Source organism: Mustela putorius, unplaced genomic scaffold, assembly GCF_011764305.1.
Source record: "Mustela putorius furo isolate JIRA1106 unplaced genomic scaffold, ASM1176430v1.1 tig00003949_pilon_pilon_pilon, whole genome shotgun sequence".
NCBI lineage: Eukaryota > Metazoa > Chordata > Mammalia > Carnivora > Mustelidae > Mustela > Mustela putorius.
The window spans coordinates 6,491,076-6,512,617 of NW_025422093.1; the positions used below are offsets into that span (position 1 = coordinate 6,491,076).

General features: G+C 42.2%; 1 protein-coding gene and 1 long non-coding RNA gene across 15 annotated transcripts in view; one reads left to right on the plus strand and one right to left on the minus strand.

The window, feature by feature from the left end:
- Positions 1 to 21,398, minus strand: part of LOC123389114 — a 51,461-nt gene extending 30,063 nt beyond the window's left edge. The window contains exons 1-2 of the long non-coding RNA XR_006603646.1: positions 21,137 to 21,398; positions 16,103 to 19,874 (exon numbers count right to left, since the gene is read on the minus strand). This is a non-coding gene — a long non-coding RNA (uncharacterized LOC123389114). The remainder of the gene's footprint in view (positions 1 to 16,102; positions 19,875 to 21,136) is intronic.
- The window catches only part of RHOBTB1 (Rho related BTB domain containing 1), a 121,458-nt gene that overhangs the window by 35,905 nt on the left and 64,011 nt on the right, over positions 1 to 21,542 (plus strand). For 4 of the 14 annotated variants that reach the window (XM_004765670.2, XM_013063066.2, XM_004765669.2 and 1 more), the window contains exon 1: positions 20,247 to 20,579. The exons of 6 other annotated variants lie outside the window; for them this stretch is intronic. The gene's annotated coding sequence lies outside the window, so the exon portion shown is untranslated. Of the gene's footprint in view, positions 1 to 16,816; positions 16,918 to 19,786; positions 19,906 to 20,246; positions 20,580 to 21,542 lie in introns of those variants that run through there. 4 more of the 14 variants (XM_013063071.2, XM_013063069.2, XM_013063070.2 and 1 more) reach the window with 2 other exon arrangements.

Here is a 21,542-nt window from a genome sequence, read left to right on the forward strand (position 1 = left end):
TTGAATATGATTAAATATAGGGCAAAATGTGATAGTGTAGTACTTCTTTGTACACCTACAATCCTTAATGTAGTACCTTATGAGGATCTGAGTACTCAACAAATGTCACATACATGACAAAGAGATGTTTTATAGGTAATTCTCCCACCACATTGCCCTAAAATGATGAAATTCTCTCTTAAGGCACAATAAGGTTACTTCTAGAAATTTCATTTTAGTTAATCATATAAGTTCTCCTTTAAGATTTTAGAAATGAGAGAGCAGATTAATTTCTGCCTATAAAGTAGGATTATAATAGATATTATCTCTAGTTTTTCAAGTTTTATATGAAGAAGTTTGAGTGACCTGAGGGAATTTTAAATTGGACCTGCCACATAAAAATCACAAGTTGATCTCTGCGCTTCACTTCAGATTACTAAAGCTTCTTTGTCCAGAAATAAGTAACAATTTCACAACTTTAGAAATGTTTACATACCCCCCCCATACAAACTAACTTTATAAAGAAGGGCCGAAGGAACTGGGGTTTCTGGTTTCAGCGGCATTGGAACCTAAAAGATGCAAGTATAAACAGTGACTAACATGTTAGTCACAGTAAGCAGCTGTTTCTTAACAGGACAAGAAAGAACATGTTTAAATTGCTGCAGGAAAATTAGGAGAGACAAAAGAATTTCTTATCTGCTAAAAGTAACTCTAACTCAGGTGATGCTAGGAAAGCATGAAACATGCAAATCTTTTTAGGATTCTACAGCTATCCTTGAAGTTATTTTAATTAGTTTTTAATTATGTCTTCCTTAATAAAAAGTGGATGGATGGATGGATGGGATGATTTTCTAAAGTCTTCTCAGATTTCTGGCAGCTAAAGAGACTTTGCTTATTTTCCATGTGTCCCCTAGAGGGCAGCGGTGGCCTAAACAGGAAAGGATTTTCTCAGTCTGGCTTAGATCTCCTCTGGCGCCAGCCTTTACTCCAGTCTCTACCATCCCTCCCAGACCTGTCTTCTGTAAGCAAACCGGCAGTGGTATTTCTGAGTGTTTATATCTAAATACCTAACTAGCAAAATCATTACATCTTTCATACAATTTTAGAATAGGCAATGGCTCGAGACAGTTGGGAAAAAAATTATAAGATGTGTCAAAGCAAAGAAATCAAAGGGTTGGTTTTCTTTTCCCTTCAGTTGGTTTGAAACAGGCCATTGTATTACTGAATGCCTATTCATTTATTCAGTTGGGTGTTACCTAATATGGAAGAACCATGTGTCAGATGCTGCACTTACTAATGTGTGGAACAGAGAAGCTAATGCAGAGAACTTATACTTAAGAAGGGGATACTAAGTTACATGATCTAGGGAAGGATGACACAGGAATGTGTCCACCTAGCTATAAACTGTGGGGAGCAGTGTAACGTAAAACTCTTTGCTCCTTTTACAAATGTTCTGGATTTCTTTTGGAGACCCACAGTTCTGAAGACACCCTTGTCCTGTTCCAACAGAACACATAACTTTATATTTAAAAGGTGATGACGAACCACAGGAAGCTTCCTAAAGGGAGGGAGAGCCTGAGTGTGCACTTTTCTGATGCTGAGGCTTTCTTTTTTTAGTTAATGTTGCTGTTTAAATATTTTATTCTGCACAGAGACATTTTTATGCAAAGGGTGCAACTTTCAAAAGAGACTTTGCAAGGGCTGCCCTAAAAGCCTCTTATAATACCTGTGAATTTATCTTCTGGGATCTCTTTTATTGTATTCGGATTATTTGCTGATTAAACTTCTTTATTCACTTTCATCTTGTGAAATTGGGAGCAACATGCATTTCAAGTATGTGAAGAAAAAGATTAATGATGTCAGAATTATAATTTAGTCAATTTTTGCTGAGCTATTTGGGTTTTCTGTATGGAGCAAAGAGTAGTGAAAATGGTCTACCTCCATAGCAGTGAGTGGCCCTGAGAACTTCCTGCCGTAACTTTTAGTCAAACCACATGGTGTGGTTTGTTTGTGGGATTGCTTGTTTATGCAGATCACTCTGACTGGAAATTATACTTATTTGCGATATTCCCTGGGAGAATTCTACCATCATATCCATACCTGTGGTCTGCATTACAACCAAGACTTTATGGAGATGTTAGAAAATGGGACTTTCAGTCCTAACACTATGTCTGATAATCATTCATGACGTTCCAACTCTAGACTAAGAATGACATTATTTCCTTTAAGTACGGTGAAACTGGTAGATAGTTGAAGTGACATTGCTTTGAAGAGGTAAAGTAGCAGGATCATAGCACTGTGACAGTTAGACTGATGAAGCCAGGACCAACCCAGGAAGGGGAAAAAAATGTTACCACTGGACCAGGAACCACAACATATTTAAAACTATTTCTATTTGCCCAGAACCAACTAAACCAACTGTTATTTCCAGAGCTACTATATATCATCTTAAGACCTTATCAAAGGACAGATAAGTTTCTAAATACTTGTCAAGTGGAAAACTTCCTTAGAGGAAAACTGAAAATTGTAACTGTTTGAAAAAGATCTAGGCATTTACACTAGTATATTTTATGAGGAAGAGAAAAAGCACTATATAATTTGCTGCTTCCTGAGGGTGTGGAAACTTCCCCTAAAAGGGGGGAAAAAATTGTTTGTAGAAAGAGTAGGTGTAAGAGCCAATTTAGACTCCTAACTTTATTTTGCATTTGCAGTTTGAGAGCAGTCTATAAAATGGCTACTGGTAAACATAAATCATTCCTCTTTCCTCTGCTCCTTCTGTGAGCTTATGTTTGAAAGGAACATATAACCCTTGTGTATATTTTGATATGTTATCTGTTGTAGGAAAGTGTCTCCTTTTTCTTTTGGTAAGAGTTATACTGGATGCCTGAGATAACCAGATGATTTTCATGTTGGTTCCAACAAGAATTAGACCACTAACTGCACTCACAGTAGTCCTACGCTTGGATCTTGGGGGCGGAAAAATGGCCAGTTCCTTTAAAAAATTATAAATGATCACTACATTGAATGGCACCGCAATAACACTTTCCTAGAATAACCTATGTTGCTTAGAATCTATAGCTTGTAAAAGCACTTGCACAGAAAGCAATGCATTTGAACTCATGCTGATCCTTAGGTAGGGGCAGTTAAGTCCATTCCAGACATTTCTAAGAATTAAGAGCTGGGGGGAGTTTCCCAAGATCACATAGTTAGAAAACAGCTGAGCCCTTTCTCAGGCAAGGTCTCCTCACTTGGAGTCTAGGTCTCCGGGACATTCCAGCCAGGCTGCGTTTACACCACATGGTTGCATTCATTTTTTTACGAGGCAGCCTGCTTATATGTTGATATAACATACACAGGGGTGCTGTTACTATATGCAGGTCTCCTTTTTAGGGAGGAGGCGCTCCTTTTTAGAGCCCCACCGGGGTGAGACAATGAATCCAGAATCTCACTGCTGGTGAGCGGTGGGGTTCTGATCCATGTGTGTCCAGCTCCACAGCCACACTGCAGCCAGAAGACCACTTTTCTTTCCAGCGCCCTTACTGTTCTAATCTGGGCTTTTCACTCCCCTAACTGTTCTACTTTAAAACCCTATCAGGCAGGGGTGCCTGGGTGGCTCAGTGGGTTAAGCCTCTGCCTTCAGCTCAGGTCATGATCTCAGGGTAGTGGGATCAAGGCCCACAGATCCTGGGATCAAGGCCCACATCGGGCTCTCTACTCATCGGGGAGCCTGCTTCCTCCTCTCTCTCTGCCTGCATCTCTGCCTACTTGGGATCTCTGTCTGTCAAATAAATAAATAAAATCTTAAAATTTAAAAAAAAAAACCCCGTCAGTCAGTTCCATGCTAACTTTTGCCTCACTGCTGCATCTTTTTGCTGAATACAAGCCTTCCCATCTGACTCAAACTAGCCATGGCCCAGTGCCCCTTGAGCATCAACAGAGGATAACCGAAATAATCCAGGAAGCTCCAGGGCCCTTTAAGAACGGCTGCTGGGTATGCCTGGGTGGCTCAGTTTGTTCAGGGCTGCCTTGGGCTCAGGTCATGATCCTAGGTTTCTAGAATGGAGTCCCACATCTGGCTCCTGGCTCAGCAGAGAGCTTGCTTCTCCCTCCCACTCTGCCGGCTGCTCTCCCTGCTTGTACTCTCCCTCTCTCTTAAATGAACAAATAAAACCTTAAAAAAAATTTTTTTTCTAAAAAAAAAAAAACAACAGCTGCTGCCCCTCCCCATTCTTTGCTTGACTGAGGGTTCTAAGAAAAAAAGGGCCTGAGTAAAGCACACTTCACTCAGAGAAAAGGACAGACTTATCGACTCCCCTACCCACAAAACCAACCCCAAGTCAATAGAAAAATGAGGAAGGGCTACAGAAAAAAAGTTTGAAAAAGACTCCACAGTCCTGCTGTCAGCCCTGTGGACACGATGTAGGGTTTCTTCCTGAAATGGCAAGTTCATGGGCATTGGAAGTGATAAGCGATAGAGTAGGAGCCAGTAGCACCCAGGGGATGGGCCTGTGGAAGTCGCCGAGCCCCCAGTACGACCCAGAAGATCACAGAAAATGCCATCCAGCTGTATCATCACAAAGTCTTCATGACCTGGGCTATGACTGCCCATAAATAAGAAAGAATCCAGCATATGATAGGGCCATGATCCAAAATAATATAATTTAAATCTCTTGTGAATATTTTCAGTGTGAAGTATGGTCCAAGCAAGTCCTTCAAACTCTCAGATGGGTCCTATGAAAATGACTTTCAGGAAAAGCAGTCATTTATTTGATACAGTTTGTGAAGCTGCAAATGCAGATATTAAATTTCTAGTTCTTTAAGGGGGTACTCTGTTCCTGTGAGCAGCTTACTTACAACTGGCAAAACCACACGTCTGTCTAGGGACGTCAAACCCTGTTGGATTACTTAGATAATCATACTATTTGATTTAATTCACCGCCATAATCAATAGGGGGTTCTGGTTGTCAGATTAATTACTTTCTATGGAAATGCTATGGATGCATCATTTAATTAGATTTTTCACTTAGTACTTATCAGAGTATAAGAAATGCCATCATAGTTTTCTGCACATGGTAATGAAATCATTGGTACATTACCAAGATTAAATCATGAAAGAATATCTACCCTTCTGTTTTCCTTCCTGCTAAAATTATCAAACTTCTCACTGTACCACCTGTGATGACAGGCAGGCTACGCAGAATTTCAAAGCTTTCCGCAACACCTACCAATCTCCATGTCAGAACAAATTAGTGTTTCCAGTGTACTGTTTATCATTATGGCATTTAAAGGCTAATAGCTAATTCTTAAAAACATTAATAACATCTACTTTTATTGAGAGCTCAGTATGTTCAGCGAGTGTGTTAAGAGCTCCATTTACACGAGTGTATTGAATCTGCAGAGAAACACACGGAGGTTTCTTTACACGGATATAGAAACTGAGGCAAAGGCCCCACAGATGGTAAAGGCTAGAGCCAGGATTGAAACCTAGATCTGACTTATTCTGTGGCCCACCTAGACGAGCCCATGTATTTCACAGGTACAGAAAAAGACCCAGGGGAGGAACCTGTCTTTCTGCAGGGCACATAGCTGGTTAATGGCAGACAAAACTAAGACTCGTGTTTGCCCCAGTAATGTTTATTGCCATGGGCCACTACAGGCCTGGGCTCTTCAGCTTTTTATTCTGCGTTATTTCTGTTACGGCATACAGCAGCCAAGCTCAGAGACATGTAAGCAGTATCCATTAGCGCTGCTGCTTGTGATGTGTGGAGCAATCACATTTTTAATGGACCCTGTCTGAGTCCTATGCTTGTCTGCATAGCTCTTAAAGAGGTCTGGAGTAAATCTATTGCTCACTTGGCAGTCAGCATTTGGCACTGTGCCTCAAATGGTAATGTTGGATGTCTGTGGATTTTGCTTTCTCCAATATCTCTGGAAACTTCTCTTAGAGAATGTCATCCTGTAGCTCCCCATTCCAAGGCCCAGTACTGTGACTGTGAGTGCTTCATGAAAAGTCATTAACTCCAAACAACACAGGTCTGGCCCTGCCTTTCCCTTGCTTTAAATACTCAGATAAAAGGTTTTATCTTGAATCGGTGTCAAATTTTATCAATTACTTTATCTGTATCTATTGAGATGATCATATCATTTTCTATTCTACTAATATGGTGATTTGTTTTCCTGGGTTTTGAATGTTAAACCAACCTTGCATTCCTGTCCACTTGGTCTTGATGAATTATCCTTTGTTAAGTTGCTAGATTTGCTGATATTTTTTATTTCCTAATAGTTTGTTCAGGATTTTGGGGTCTGTGCTCATGATGTCCTGCTCAGGTTTTGTCGTATTAATGTTGGCTTCATCTTGATCCAGGTGGTGGTCATGTGGGCATTTACATATTATAATAGAAGGAGGGGCGCCAGTGGCTCAGTCGGCTAAGCAGCAAACTCTTGATTGATTGTGGCTCAGGTCATGATCTAGGGTTATGAGATCAAGCCCTGTGTTGGGCTTCATACTCAGTGGGGAGTCTGCTTGAGATTCTCTCACTCTTTCCCTCTCCTTCCGCCACTCCTCCAACACTCTCCCTCTCAAATAAATCTTTTTTTAAAAAAGTAATTGAACCCAAGGTGTAGACATTGTACTGTAGGTAAATTACATCTCATTTAAATGCTACTTAAAAAAATCATTCCTATGGCTTCGCTGTGTCCTTAAGCAAAACTCATTAGAATCATATCCAAGGCTTCTGTTTGCCTGGATAGCTAGGTAATCTTTTGTTACATCACCTTGCCCCATGGCCACACAGACTCCTTTTAGTTACTTAAAACTATTATACTCTTTCAAATTGTCAGAATTTTGTTAATTCTCTTCCTTCTGCACAGAATGACTCTCCTGTGTACCTCTTTCTCTACCTGTAAGAATTCTTTTCATCCTTCAAGGCTTAACATAAATGATGTTCCTCCTAGGACATTTATTAGAAGACTCTTTTTTTTTTTAACCATTAGGGGTTTTTTTAAAGATTTTATTTACTTATTTGTCAGAGAGAGAACACAAGTTGGGGAATACCAGAGGCAGAGGGAGAAGCAGGCCCCACTGAGCAAGGAGCCCAATGCAGGACTCGATCCTGGGACCCCAGGATCAGGACCTGAGCTGAAAGCAGAGGCTTAACTGACTGAGCCACCCAGGTGCCTGTTCTTGGAAGATTCTGATGCCCTCCCCACCCACAAGCAGAAGGATTTGGTCCCTTCCCTGTGTCACCATTGCAATAGGCACTCCTACTCTGTGCTCTCTGGTGATGGTATGGTCGATGGCTGATATTTTGTGAGGTTTATCTAAAACAAAAATATCTCAGAAATTTGTATCTAGACAGTATTTTATTTTTTTTACTTTATTTTATTATTATGTTATGTTAGTCACCACACAGTACATCATTAGTTTTTGATGTAGACAATATTTTAATTCCAAGTTTTGCCTTAAAGATCCAGTTATGCTTACTCATCAAATAAAAATAATGGAGCTCCTCTAACCTATGTAGTATCAAAGTCCCAAACTCTTTAAAACCAAAACCTGTTGAGTTTCTTTTGTAAGACGGCCAACTCAGAAATTTTGGTTCTTAAATGAGAGTTTGACATTTTTAGAAAACTTAGGATTGTATTAGCACTCCTTATAATACACAGTGCTTAAAACTAAATGTTTTCAGGCTTTAACTTTATGCATATAAAAATGGAATCCACGGGGCGCCTGGGTGGCTCAGTGGATTAAGCCGCTGCCTTCGGCTCAGGTCATGATCTCAGGGTCCTGGGATCAAGTCCCACATCGGGCTCTCTGCTTAGCGGGGACCCTGCTTCCTCCTCTCTCTCTCTGCCTGCCTCTCTGCCTACTTGTGATCTCTGTCAAATAAATAAATAAAATCTTAAAAAAAAAAAAATGGAATCCAGGCAAGTTCCCTATGATTTCTTCCTCAGAGGTGCTTGACTTTTCCACCTTCTTTAATTTGGCATTAGCCTTTTTACCCTGTACTGAGACTTTTAACCACATGTTCTGAGCGTCCAATTACCGACTTCTTAATCTGATTAACAGTGAAATCTGTGTCTGGTCTGGGAAAGCACCGAAAATATACTCACAAGTGGTGTCTGCTCACAGTAAGTCCTTCCACTTGGCAGCAGTACTGGACGACAGTTATGAATTTGGGATTGAATTTTTGACTTGGAATGCTAATCCCTGAACTCCTCTTGCTAGGGATGTGATCTTGCACAACTGACTGAACCTCTCTGTACCTCAGCTTTCCCACCTGTACAAGAGGGTAATAGTACCTCTCAGGGCTGCTATGAGGGTAACATGAGATGAAGCATTCAAAGCACTGGACAGTGTGTAGCCATGAGTGAGCGTTCAGTAAAGACTGGCGTGTTATTACCACTGCACAAATTATTAGGAGTATTCTTTCAGTTCTCAGAACAGGATTACAAAATTTATGATTATCCAAAAACTTTGATCCATCTTTTCCCCCCCCCTTCTACTTAACTTACTCACTTGGACCTCCATTTTAGCATTCTCTGTATCAAATAGCATTTGATTCAGGTTGGCTTTGAAGATGGGAGGAGACCAGAATTCGAGCTGACTCCGAAGATTTAGTGGTGTTACACCACAGCACCAAATTGTTTGAGAACAGCTGAATCACTCAGAAGAGAATTGAGTCCCAACTAGAAAACTTCCGTAGAATCCCACATGAAAGTAGTTCAATGTGTCCATTGAGAAAATGAATGACTCATTATGAATTTAATACCACGTGTAAATGAAAAATACCTCATCAACCCTGATAGCATAGACTTCATGTTTAAAATAACAACACTCTTGGGCACCTGGGTGGCTCAAAGGGTTAAGCCTCTGCCTTCGGCTCAGGTCATGATCTCAGGGTCCTGGGATCAAGCCCTACATTGGGCTCTCTGCTTGGTGGGGAGCCTGCTTCCCCTTCTCTCTCTGTCTGTCAAATAAAAAAATAAATAAATCTTTTTTTTTAAATAAAATAACAACCTTCTTTGCAAACATCAAACAAACTTGGTACACATATGGGTTCCTATCTCCTTTGCAATCAAAAAACTGGGCCCTTCTGAGTATCTGTCAGTGACCACAAGTTATAGACGACAAATTCAGACTTAGAGAATGCTAATACAGGGTCACTGCTTCTATGCTACCCTAAATAATTACAGTGTTTTATAATCAGCACTGCTGGCAATTTAAGGAATGTATTTTTGCTATGTAATGCTATATAATGTGGCATGTAATGTGCTATGTAATGGTAGCTGGCAATTATCTGTGGTTTGGGGTAACCCAGGATAGTTACTCCTTAAATAATTGACCACAATGACCCACATGTCTGCCTAATCAGAAGGAAGCCTCCATGTTAAGTTCATTGGAATGAATGGCCCCACCCACTCTTTTCTTTTTTCTTTTTTTTAAGATTTTTATTCATTTATTTGACAGACAGAGATCACAAGTAGGCAGAGAGGCAGGCAGAGACCGAGGAAGGGAAGCATGCTCCCTGCTGAGCAGAGAGCCCGATGTGGGGCTTGATCCCAGAACCCTGGGATTATGACCTCAGCGGAAGGCAGAGGCTTTAATCCACTGAGCCACCCAGGTGCCACTGTTTTCTATTACTTACTTTGATGCTTACAATGTGTATTCACTGGAACATGTGGATAACTGATAGGTATTCTAGTATCAAAAGAAGAGTTCCCTCCTATCAGGGCATAATTCACTGTTACAGATAAACATCCTGAGAAGTCTCACAATAAGAACTATAACTTTAAGAAGAGAATAAAATACAAAGTATTTCCCAAACTTGACCCTTTATAAGTAAATAAAGGACTATTCCCCCCTATTTACAGAGTTTCACTCAGGGTTCATCCAATATGATAGTTTGGGATATGCTATTTGGTTAATTCATCTACTGTTTACTATTAAATTCATTATTCAGTAATTCCAAAAATGCTTTTGTCTACTTTCTTTCCATCTAATTTTTCTCCCTGTTCCTCATCCTTTCCAACCCATTACATTGCCAGATTTAGCAAATTAATTAATCGATTAAAATAAAATAAAAACAGTTACATTTGAGTCTCAGACAGTGACTAATTTTTTAATACAAGACTGTCCCATACATTGCCTAGGACACTAGAATGTAATAGGGTGCCCTGTGTTTTATCTGGTAACCCTAACTCCAAGCCAAATGAGGGCTATCAGTCATTAAAGAAAATCAGTTTAACTTAGTAGTAAGTACATGCAAGGTACTCATTTGACACTTGCTGAATATGTTTCTCGAATCTTTCATGCTACAAAAAGTGTGAAGCACTCTTTGAGACAACCGTATCATTGCTCCTTTCATCATAATTTCAACACGAATAGTGGAATCACTTTGGAACTCAAGACTGAAATAAACTCTTTCACTCCAGTGTGAGCACTCTGATTTTATAGAGATGAAGAAACTGAGCCCTGACTGAAGTGACTTGACTTGCCCAAGGAAATTCTCCCGCAAGGAGTTGATGAACTGTAGTCTGGAGTCCTCATTACCTAACTTGCAAGCCAGTGGACTGGACTCACAATGAGGCCACCTTTACTGTTGCTCACTGTATGCGGTAGTGCTAAAAAAGGGTGATGAACTGGTTGATCAAGTGTTCTAAATTACAGTTAGCTCAGTTTACCTAATTAAGTCAGCTACATTTTAGTAATGAAGTTTAATAAAATCATAATATAATGGAATACATTTAAATAAATGTAAAGCTTCAATTATACTAGATAGAAGTTAATGTTTCCTTTATCATTCAGAAGACACTTCGATATCTCCCGGTGTCTCAGTCCCCCAGTACTGTATAGTATGCAATAGTGCAAATTTATAAAGAATACCAGAGTGTCTTTTGTGTGCCTGTTTCTATTTATAAACTATTGTGCAGGATACATATGCCTGTTTTTATCCATTAGCCACCTCAAATGTATTATTGAGAAAAAACATCAAGGCCAGCAATTACCTCACAGTACAAGCAGTAGTGTTTATAAGAGCAAGAGGTTTTGTTTTATAGAAAGCAAAACTACCTGTATCCCAGTAGAGGATATATCATCTTTATTATTAAAAAGAGGTGTTGAGGACACCTGGGTGACTCAGTCAGTTAAGCATCTGCCTTCGGCTCAGGTCATAATCTCGGGGTACTGGGATGGAGCCCCATGTCCAGCACCCTGCTCAGTGGGGATCCTGCTTCTCTCTCTGCCCCTCCCCCTGTTCGTGTACACTCTCTCTCTTTCTCTCTCTCAGGCTTCAAATAAATAAAATTTTAAAAATATAAATAAAAAGAGATGTTGTTTGGATTGGACCCCACACAAATACCACTGTCCCTTCAGGTGCCATGTAACTTAGAAAGGAATGAAGTACACAGGGTTTTCAACAGGAATTCCAGATTGGCCAACAATTAGGAAGAAAGAAGAATCACTTTCAAACTAATGAATGCTTATGTATAGAGCTTTTTCCCCCACTAGATAGAGTGGATATTCAAACATCAAGCAATACTCTTCACTTGGTAATTAAGAATAATATGCTTACTAGGAGCCTAAGTCCCTGCCTTATCTGTATTACCCATATATTTATATCAGACTTCATAATCACATCATCTGTTAAAAAGGGCTAGGATTTTTCTGCATAACCTTCCCCTCTTATCTCATCAACCTGACATTGCCAGCACAAGATGAAACCATTATAGCATGGTACTTGTTCCTTTAGGAAGTAGAGCAATAATTTAATTTCAAGAAATATCAAGAAATGAGGTAGAGATTGCATTATATATTTTTCCATAAATTATGTGCTTTCTGTGCCGTGGTGGCAGTGAGGCCAGGTCTCTCACAGACACCTGACCCCCAGATGTTGGCCAACTTGTCAAGGACCCTGTGACTCCTGAAGTTGTCAACTCATAAAGATGGGCTCTCTTCAACTCTTCTCAACCTTTAACCTACCTGGGGTTTCTAAAATACAAAGTATTGAGGTAGTTTCTGTAAGTTTGATGTCAGAGTTTAGGAGAAGCTGTAGCCCATCAGTGTTCCAATTATACAATGCAATGTCCTACACTGTAATCAGCATTACTTTGAATGAATAAGGCATCCTAAGTGTGAAGTCCTAATTACATCAAAGTGGAATCTTTCTCTATCAGGAGTTCCTATTTTAAAATGAATAATATTTAAATAGGAGTTTGACCTGTGGCGAGTGACCTGACCTTTCTAGTCCTCCGTTTCCTCTTCTATAAAACGGGGATGATAGTGGTCCTTCCCTCACGGAGTCATTGAAAGGAGTTACTATGAGTGTGAAAGCATTTAGCACCACACCCCCACACATAGTGGATGCTTACTCAATACTATCTAACATAATTATGGATTAAAATGTCCAGTGGCAATCTTGGTGTTTATTACCATTGTTTATGCCCGCTAGTACCTTCCCTGTTTATTATACTTTAATCTCTGCAAACCGTTTTTGTGATCTCAAAGTGCCTTTTCATGGATGACCAATGTGATGTCAGCAGTGATGACAGTGGAACAAATGAAATCATGAAGGGTACTTTTCCCTTAAAATGGCAGCTTTTTCACAAGTAACACAGGTGGCCGGTATATGTGAGTAGTTAGAAGTTGGAACTACGATGTTTTATACCAGTTTTATCATTCACCATTATTAAAAACCATTCACTGTGGGCTTTCTTGCCCACACTGCTGTTCAAGCTCTGTGGGTATGGAAACACAATGACCCTACCATGCCCGTTAGCACCACCCCAGTTTTTTCCTAAGACAGACACAAGGATGGGAAGAGAGATTTTGTGCCTGACCCCAGATTTTGTGGCCCCCAGGAGTCCACAGCTTATGTTTACAAGCTAAGGGATTGTGCTCCTTCAATATTGATCTTAACCTGTTTAACTGCTTATATCACTCACATGTGACGCAGTTAACTACTTGTCCATAAAGGGGAGTTTACCAAGTGGTAAAGTAGAGGTCATGTGAAATATGACGGTAAACATAAATATTTACAGAACTCAGGAGAATCTCGGTTGTGTGCGCAAAGACAGATGTTCTCATCTCCAGGGACAGGAATCAGCTCCTCGGTGCTTTTAGATAAGGAACCATTATGAAAAGGCGACTAATGCCAACTAAGGAAAAGTCTCCATGCTTCAGCTTTCTTCCTAGGGGCTGACTGGTGAGTTGGCTTCCAGATTACTGGTATTTCTAAAAAAAAAAAATAGTATTCCTTCGCAAGCGGTGTCTATGCATAAGTTAGTCTACTGTGCACTGAATTACCTCAGAATAGTTACTTTCACACGGTCTGTTGATCAGGGTTAGAATTCCGGGTTTGGAAGAATTCTCGTTCCCCCTCTACTCACAGAGAGCAAGTCACCCTCTAGGAAACTTCATTTCCCCATCTCCCATACTTGAGATAATAATTCTCAAGCTTGTCATGAAGATTAAGTGATATGTATATCAGAAATGCTGGGTAAGCAGAAAAATGTGATCTACGCATAGGCGAATTATTCTTATGAAATGGGCTGTGCGTGTGTGTGTGTGTGTGTATGTGTGTGTGGTGTAGTCTATTTTTCTAGTTTCTGCATGTAGTTTAGCTCACTTCTATGAGGGAGAAAATGCAGCAGTTGCAAGTCACTGGCAAAGCAAAAACGTCAAATCTCAAATATTAAACTTCCTACTTAAAGAGATTTTGGTGGAGACTGTTATGTGTAATACTTAGAGTCAGCACTTGAAAGATGAGTTGTGTGAATGATATAGTTCCTCTGTGATTGATCTTTGGTACTCTCAAATCAAGGGGTACCCTGTGGGGCACACTGTTTTTAAACGGCCCCGTAATGAGTCCATTTTCACATTTCCCAGTGTGTGTAGGGTTTCATACTTCACATTTTCCACAAACATTTTTTCACTTAGTCCTCTTAACAACCTTTTAGAAAGCTATGATTCTTAGCCTAATTTTACATAGGGCACTTTGACGTGCAATGGATTAAGGGTCTAGCACAGAATTACATGGCTCGTTAGTGGGATAGTCAAAATATAATTTATTTTCATCCTGTTTCTACTACCTTTAATGTGTGTTTGGATTTTTTTGTTGTTGTTTTTTTGTGGGTTTTTTTTCACTTGTTTCATGAAAAGGAACACAGTTTGTATTTTTTGTATGAAACAGTTGGTCAGGCAAGATAGCCTTAAATATGCTGTGATATATAAATCTTGTCATTTGTTTTTAATTAAGTAAAGTTGAAATCTAGCATTAGCACCTTTTTAATATTATGAATATAACTTATTCCTGAAACAAATGTCCCTTTCACATGCAGATTTTTATCATATTTTTACTTTAAAAAAATCAAAGATACACATCATAATTACAGACAGTTGTGTTTTTCTTCTTTCTAGAGGTATGATATATGTTTTCGTATTTTTATGAAAGAATCACACTTTTACTTTTAAAATCATATTTTACTTTAAAAAATCAAAGATAAACATTGCAACATTGTTTGTTGTGTTTTTCTTCTTTCTAAAGGTATAACATACAGATGCCTGGGCAGCTCGGTCATTAAGTGTCTGCCTTTAGCTCATGGTCCCAGGGTCCTGGGATCACGCCCCACATCTGGCTCCCTGCTTAGCAGGAAGCCTGCTTCTCCCTCTGCCACTCCCCCTGCTTGTGTTACCTCTCTCACTGTGTCTCTCTCTGTCACATAAATAAAATCTTTAAGAAATAAAAAAAGTTTTTAAAGGTATGACATATGTCTTCCAATTAGTAACACCGTACTAAACAAAGACGTAGAAAACCATAAAATCTGTTTACTACCTCCTCTTTCACATGCTGAGCTAGACCAGTGGAACACCATCTTAGTGAGAGAAATTTTGACAGGAAGAGAATGTAGTCAGATTTGTGGAGCTTGCAAAATCACATTTTTATCAAACTTACCCCAACCCAACAGAAAACCTAATGAATGGATCTACACAGAAAGATTTTTCTTTTTAAGCTTTATTTATCTGCTTTAGATAGAGCAAGCAGAGGGGCATGGGGAGAGGCAGAAGGAGAGACGATCACTCCCTGCTGAGCATGAAGCCCTACTCAAAGCTCAATCTCAGAACCCTGAGGTCATGATCTGAGCCAAAATCAAGAGCTGGATGCTTAACCCACTCAGCCACCCAGGCATTCCCATACAGATTTTTATGTAAACCTGCACAAACACATTTACCATACTATAAGAAAAGAATACCTTTGTGTAGGTTTCCATCACAGGACCTAGATCCATTAGTGCCTGGTAAGATAGGAACTCCAATATGAAAAACCTTTTTGCCGTCATAGAAAAATAGTATTTAATTCTTCTATCTCTAAAAGGGTAATCACAAAAATTCCAAAATTAGAGCCACTAGATTATCTAGAGTATTCATGCATTCATCTGGTAGGTAGATGGACCCAGCTACCACAGATACCTTCTGGGTCCATCTATACTTAAATGGTGCTTCAGAAAAAGTTTGTTACAGAGACTAAGTCAGGACTGACAGTGATAACTGGACTACAAATCCAAGCCTAGGAGTTCATTTCCACTTGGGAGTTTTCAGGTAAAGGGTTATCTCTTCCAGTTGATTCCCACAGCCAAGACTAGCTTAGATTTCCCCAAAACAGTGAACAGAAAACAGAAGCTTCAGATATCTCCAGAGTTTGAGAAACACCCCAGGTAAATACCCAAGCAGTCAAAAAACTAACACAGCTTAGCCACTTGGGCTTAAGGGTTTTCAGGGTCTCACCCAGATGAAAAACGCAATAAACACATACAGATTCACAAAGTCTGCCTGTAGTATTTGGGACAGAAAGCTTTTGTGATGGCAGGTGTTTCCAGGTTGGTGATGTATGAACTACACGAAAGCTGGGGAAGGGCCCCTCCCGACCATATGGAATGCTGCGCAACATCTGGCCCCAGAGTAGTCCGACATCTCGGAGAAACAGCTACCGTGGCAGAAGCGCTAGAATTCCTGTATACAAGGAAAGGTCTCAGGAGACGCAGAGGTCCCAGGAGGGTCAGATCATTTCCTTCGTGGGCCTTCAATGCTTACCTTGAACAAAGAGCCCTAGAATAGAGTCAGTCTTACCTGGCTGTCACCATTCGCCAGAGCCACGCACAGCCTTTCCTGCAGACCCGGTAGCCCGGTGGTGGGAGCTAGAGCTGGCACGCAAGACGATCTGTCCAAGCAAACCGCCACGAAACTGCTGCTTGAGTCCAGGGCCCAGAGCCCTTCTTCTGCTCTGGAGTCCAGAAGCGTTTCTTTCAGAGTCAGAAAACCCCACAAATGTGGGCCAGCAGATCGACTGTGCCACCAGCCACTGCATCTTGACAGTGCCATGGTTGTTGGCTGTCACGAAAGCCGTCGTGGTGACTCCAGGAATCTGTACCAACAGCCGTTTTTTCACATCTTTCTACCAAACGCATCTGTACTTAAAACCAGGCACAGGGATGAGCGGATTCTCTTCCACATGCTCAAGCCTTAGTGGTACTGGCCCGTGAAATTTTTCTAACACCCGGAACTCGCCACCCAGGATACTCCCCTCTAAACAGCCAATGACAACACCAAATCCTACATCCCAGGAGGAAGAGACGACTCCGCAAGGAGCTCCTCCTCTCCTGTGCCTGTGGCCCAACACAGTTGCCTCGCCAGGCCTAGGTGCTTGGAGGAGGAAGAGGAGGAGGAGGAGGAGGAGGAGGAGGAAGAGTAGCGCAGGCGCAGAGGCGCAGGCGCTGAGCAGTGTCTGCGCCTGCGCAGAGGTGGGGCCTCGCCCCTTGGGCTGCAGCCACGTGCTAGCAGTTCTGTGGGAGTCTGTTACCCACCGCTGAAATGCAGGTGTATAAAATAATCTTGAGAAGGCTCTTTCTATAGAAGGTTTATGTAAGTCCTTGGAAATACTTTATGTAAGTATCTGAGACTCTTCTCTATAAAACTGATGGTAACAGAAATGTTGAACAAGTGGTTGAATTGAAAATAGAATGATCTTGAGGTCGTATTTAACTTGCAATTTGAGAATTCTATGATCCTAGAATATATTTTTGAAAAAACTCAATAGTTTAAAAAAAAAATCCAATTACAAAATAGGCCAAAGACATGAACAGATATTGCAGCAAAAAGAGGGTAGCAACAATGAACGTGGGAAGATGTTCAAAATCGTTAGCCATTAGGGAAATGAAAATTAAAATAAATGAGCTGTCCCTACAAAATTACTGAACAAGTGAATTAAAAATATAGTGAATGCTGGTGAGAATGTACATTAGTGGTGGGAATGTTTATGGTACTCTGGAACATAGCTTGATGGTTTCTTAGCATGTGACCCAACAATTGTATTCTTTGGCATTCATCCCAAAGACATAAAAACTTATGTTAATACAAACTATGTACGAACCTTTACAGAAATGTTATTGGTAATGGCAAAATACTGGAAACATCCTTCAAGAGGCAAACAGATGAAAAACTCTGGTACATCCATATAATAGAAATTTGCTCAGTGATAAAAAGGAACAAGCTAGTGATACAAGCAACTCCCTGGGTGAACTTAAAGGCCATTATGCTTAGTTAAAAAACAACAACAATAACTATATGTTCCCCACTAATTAACAGTCTCAAAATGGCAAAAGTCTGGAGGTGGAGAACAGATTAATGTTGGGGGGATGCACATACAAAGAGGATACCATGTGGAAGTTCATTTGTGATAATGCAACAGTTCTGTGTCTTGTGGGAATTTTTTTTTAATTCTATGACTTTGTAAATATTTACCATAAAAGCCAGTCAAAAGTGTCTACACTGCTTTTCTGCAGTGCAGTCCCAAAAGTGTTTAAATACACAGTATTGGTTTAATTAAGCTTAAATACCAATCTTGAATATTTATTAAAAGCTAATAGTATTGATTTTTATTAGCATGCAACAATTTTAGTATGCAAATTTAGATTATTTTATGGTCATAGCAAGAAGACCGATACATTCATGGCAGTGACTCCCAGGACTCTTTGTATTGTTCCTTTTCTCTCCTTTCCTGTTGGTATAATATAGTCTGTGCTTTTTGCTCATTTTCTCCCACTTTTCCAGAATCGGGGGTTTTATGTGTAAACTTTGGGGGCTACAAAGCACCACTGAAGCAATCTCTTCCTCAGATCACATTTTTTGTTTGGAAGGACTTCCTAGAACTGTGACTTTTCCTCTGCCTTATCTGAATTACTATTTACACCGATTTATTTTCCTGGAAGTTCTTCCTATCAATTTCCCTCAGAGGCATCAAACTGGATAGTCCTATAGTGACTGTTTGTTCTTTTGGGCCATATAAAAGAAGCCCCTTCTAGAAGAGCTGAGCCTCACTGCCTCCTGGGAATGGATGGCAAATGGTAGCCTGCTAACTGTGGGTATTTGCATAGGTATCTTTCTGGTCCTAGCACCTGCCTGCTGCTTAAGCATGGCACTTAACTCTTAATTCATAACTGAGAAAATGAAAGAAAGTGAAAAGAGGCAGGATGTCAAAAGCAGTTTAGTGATAAAAGAAGGCTTTGGCATAGGCTAACACAGGTACAAATGCAGCTGTCAAAATCTCAACAACAGAAAAGCCTTACTTCTACATGCTTCAGTTTCTCATGTATAAAATTGTTAGGATGATAATAGCATCTACCTCATCCGTTGTTTTATTAATTGAGAAAATTGTTTTAAACCTCCTAGACCACTGCCTGCCATATATGCGCACTGCAATACATATTCATTCTGCTTCTTTTGAGTTTCTACCCTATTTCTTAGCCCCCAGGGCAGTTTGAAGAGAAATAGCTTGCAATAAAAAGGACTGATTGCTAGGAATAACAGGGTTAATTAACTTTTCCCAAGAAATGTGTTCCTGAAAAGAATCTGTATTGATTAAGCCTTTCAAAATGGGATCACTTTTAAATAGACTAAGGAAGTTTGTTTTGTGCCCAGTAAATGATTGCACCCTTTTATGTCTCTGTCTTGAAATTCTTAGAGCAGACCCCCATACCTGACTTCTAACTACCTTGTCTTCTGGGCGTCTAAGATTATGGACCAATAACTCCATTTCCAAAGACAGTTCACCAGGGATGGCTTAAATAAAGCTGACTACCCTTAAAAGGCTCCCTTTTTCCAAGGCTTTCAACATCTCAGGAACACAGTACCTGAGAACTCCTTGGGGACTGAGGACACACTGCTGCCCTCTTTGTTTCTCGTGGTACGCAGCGCCTCCAAACAGGTTTATTAAATGAATGAATTCCTTAAGGTAGCAAAAGACCTCAATACCTTTATCCCCAGTACCTTTTTTTTTTTTTTTTTTTTTTTTTTTTTAATAGGCGGGGAGTGAGGCACAGTAATTTTAACAGACTAACTGAAAGCTCCTTGAGGGCCTAGGACAAGGCTGGTTGTGTGCATTGTGACTTTCTTAGAGCTGGACAGGGTATCTAACATACTGTGGGCACACAGTAAGTATTTGCTCTGTGAATGCATACACACTATCCCCGGCCCTGTCCGCAGAGGTCAGTCAGCCTTGAAGAGCGAGGAGAAAAGTTCACCAGGAGGGATGGACTGTCCTGGGCTTTCAAGAATGCTGACAACCCATGAACACCCAAAGCCAATTTCACTTCCTCACTCAGCCATTTGCAGGAGGTTGTAAATCCCCTTCTTCTTCAGGTGGGGGGACAGTCGCGTCGTGCTTACGCCCCCTACGGGGACCGCAAGTCACCGAGGAAGGTAACCCAGAGGGGGGAGCCCGCCAGCACGTGCAGCTTCCCAGGAGAGGAGGAGGCTGGGCTAACGCAGTCCTTAGTCAGCAGCTGGGCTCGTTTTTTGAAACAAAAGCCAATGTCCTCCCTCGGAGTCGGCGGCCGGTCAGCCCCTAGGGAGAAGAAAGCCATGCTGCCCAGCCGGTTAGTGGCCCAACTTACTTTTCCAGAGCCTGGGACAAAGGGCCAGCAGTTGTACGGGTGTGGGTGGGACGCCGGGGACAGGGACGGGGGCCCCGATCGCCCTGACCCGACCCTCCCGGCCGCCTGGGAGAAGGGTCTCCCGTGCTCCGCGCAGGTTCATCCCGGGCAGCCTGCCTCCCAGTCCCGGGCCCCCCGGATCTGCGTAAAGCTGAGGCACCTTTGCCACCGGCGCCCCAGCGCACAGACACACCAGGCCCCGGTTTCATGAATGAAATCCAATCGTGTGGATATAAATAGCCGCGAAGGCTGCTAACGTCACAGTGCGAGCGGCGGCCGCCACGGCGGCGGAGCTCGGGGCCGGGCGCTCGGTTCCGCCCGGCTGGCCCGCCTGGGAGCGGGGTGGGAGCAAGAGGAGAAGGGGAGGGCTGGGGTGGGAAAGGGCGAGCCCCTCTCCCCCGGACGGGGAAGAGCGGCCGCGGCGCTGGGCGAGCCCGACAGGCGAGGCAGTGCCATGCTGCCTTTGTGCAAAGTTGGGCGGCGGGCGGCACGCGGCGCGCAGGGGTCCCGCACACCCGCGACCGCGCGCAGTCGTGGCTGCTGCTGAGTGGCGGGGACCCCCCCGCTCCCCCCAACCCTTGAAGGCGGAGAGAGCTCGCGTCTCGCTCGGCTTCAGGGTAGGTTCTGTGTCGTGAGTGCGCTGTGGTATGAAACTTACTCTTCGAGCAGCCGCCGCGGAGCCCCCACCGCCCGGGCCCCCAGCGGGTGGCGTGGGGAGGGGGGGCGCCGGGCCGCGCCACGCGGCCAGCAGCGTCCCGACAGAGAGTTGTGGGACCGAGCTGCTGTGGGAGCCGCCCTCGCCTCTCGGCGAGGCCGGGAACCCTCGCATCAGAGACAAGCAGAAGAGATTTCTAGGAGCGCCCGCACAGCCGCACCCCTTCTTGGAGCTGAGAAAATGTACAACAGGCACCCTTAGCGGGCTGGCTGCGCCAGGGAGGGGGTGGTGCCGCGTCGGCAAGAGGGCTCTTTTCCTTCGAAGAACAGTGGTGGGGAGCCGGAGGATTCGAAAAGGTGGATCCCTCGTCCTTTTAGAGCTTGCACCCCCTTGAGAGTTGACTGGTCGGTCAGCCCACAGTTTGGCGCTCCCCACCCCCAACCCCGTGTCTATGGAGTCTGTTGCGAGTTGCTGTGACAACAGTGGGAGCTGCCATGAGGGGCTTGCAAAACACCTTACCTTGTCTCTGTGTGCTCGGCTTTCGGGAAGAACAATAGGGAGGGGGGTGGAGAGGGGAGATACTGCAGACAAGGGACTCCAACCCCCTCTCAAAAAAGAAAAAAAAAAAAAAGGAAGTGGAAGAAAGGCACAACTATGTAAAAATATATCATTAGATCCTACTTTTAGCTGCGCCTTTTCTATCCTCAGCAGTATCAAACATCTCAACTGAGGAGCAATGTCAATATTTAGACTTGGACAAGCCAGAAAGTTAGAAGGGAGCGCCAAGCACAGGGTTTTGACTTGGCTTTGCACGTCAGCACACAAGCTGTGCCTTTCGAGCTGACTGTACACATTTGCTGGGGGGTTGGAGGGGGAATGCATGAAGGTTGATATATATATACAAAGGCACCCAGACCAAGGAAAC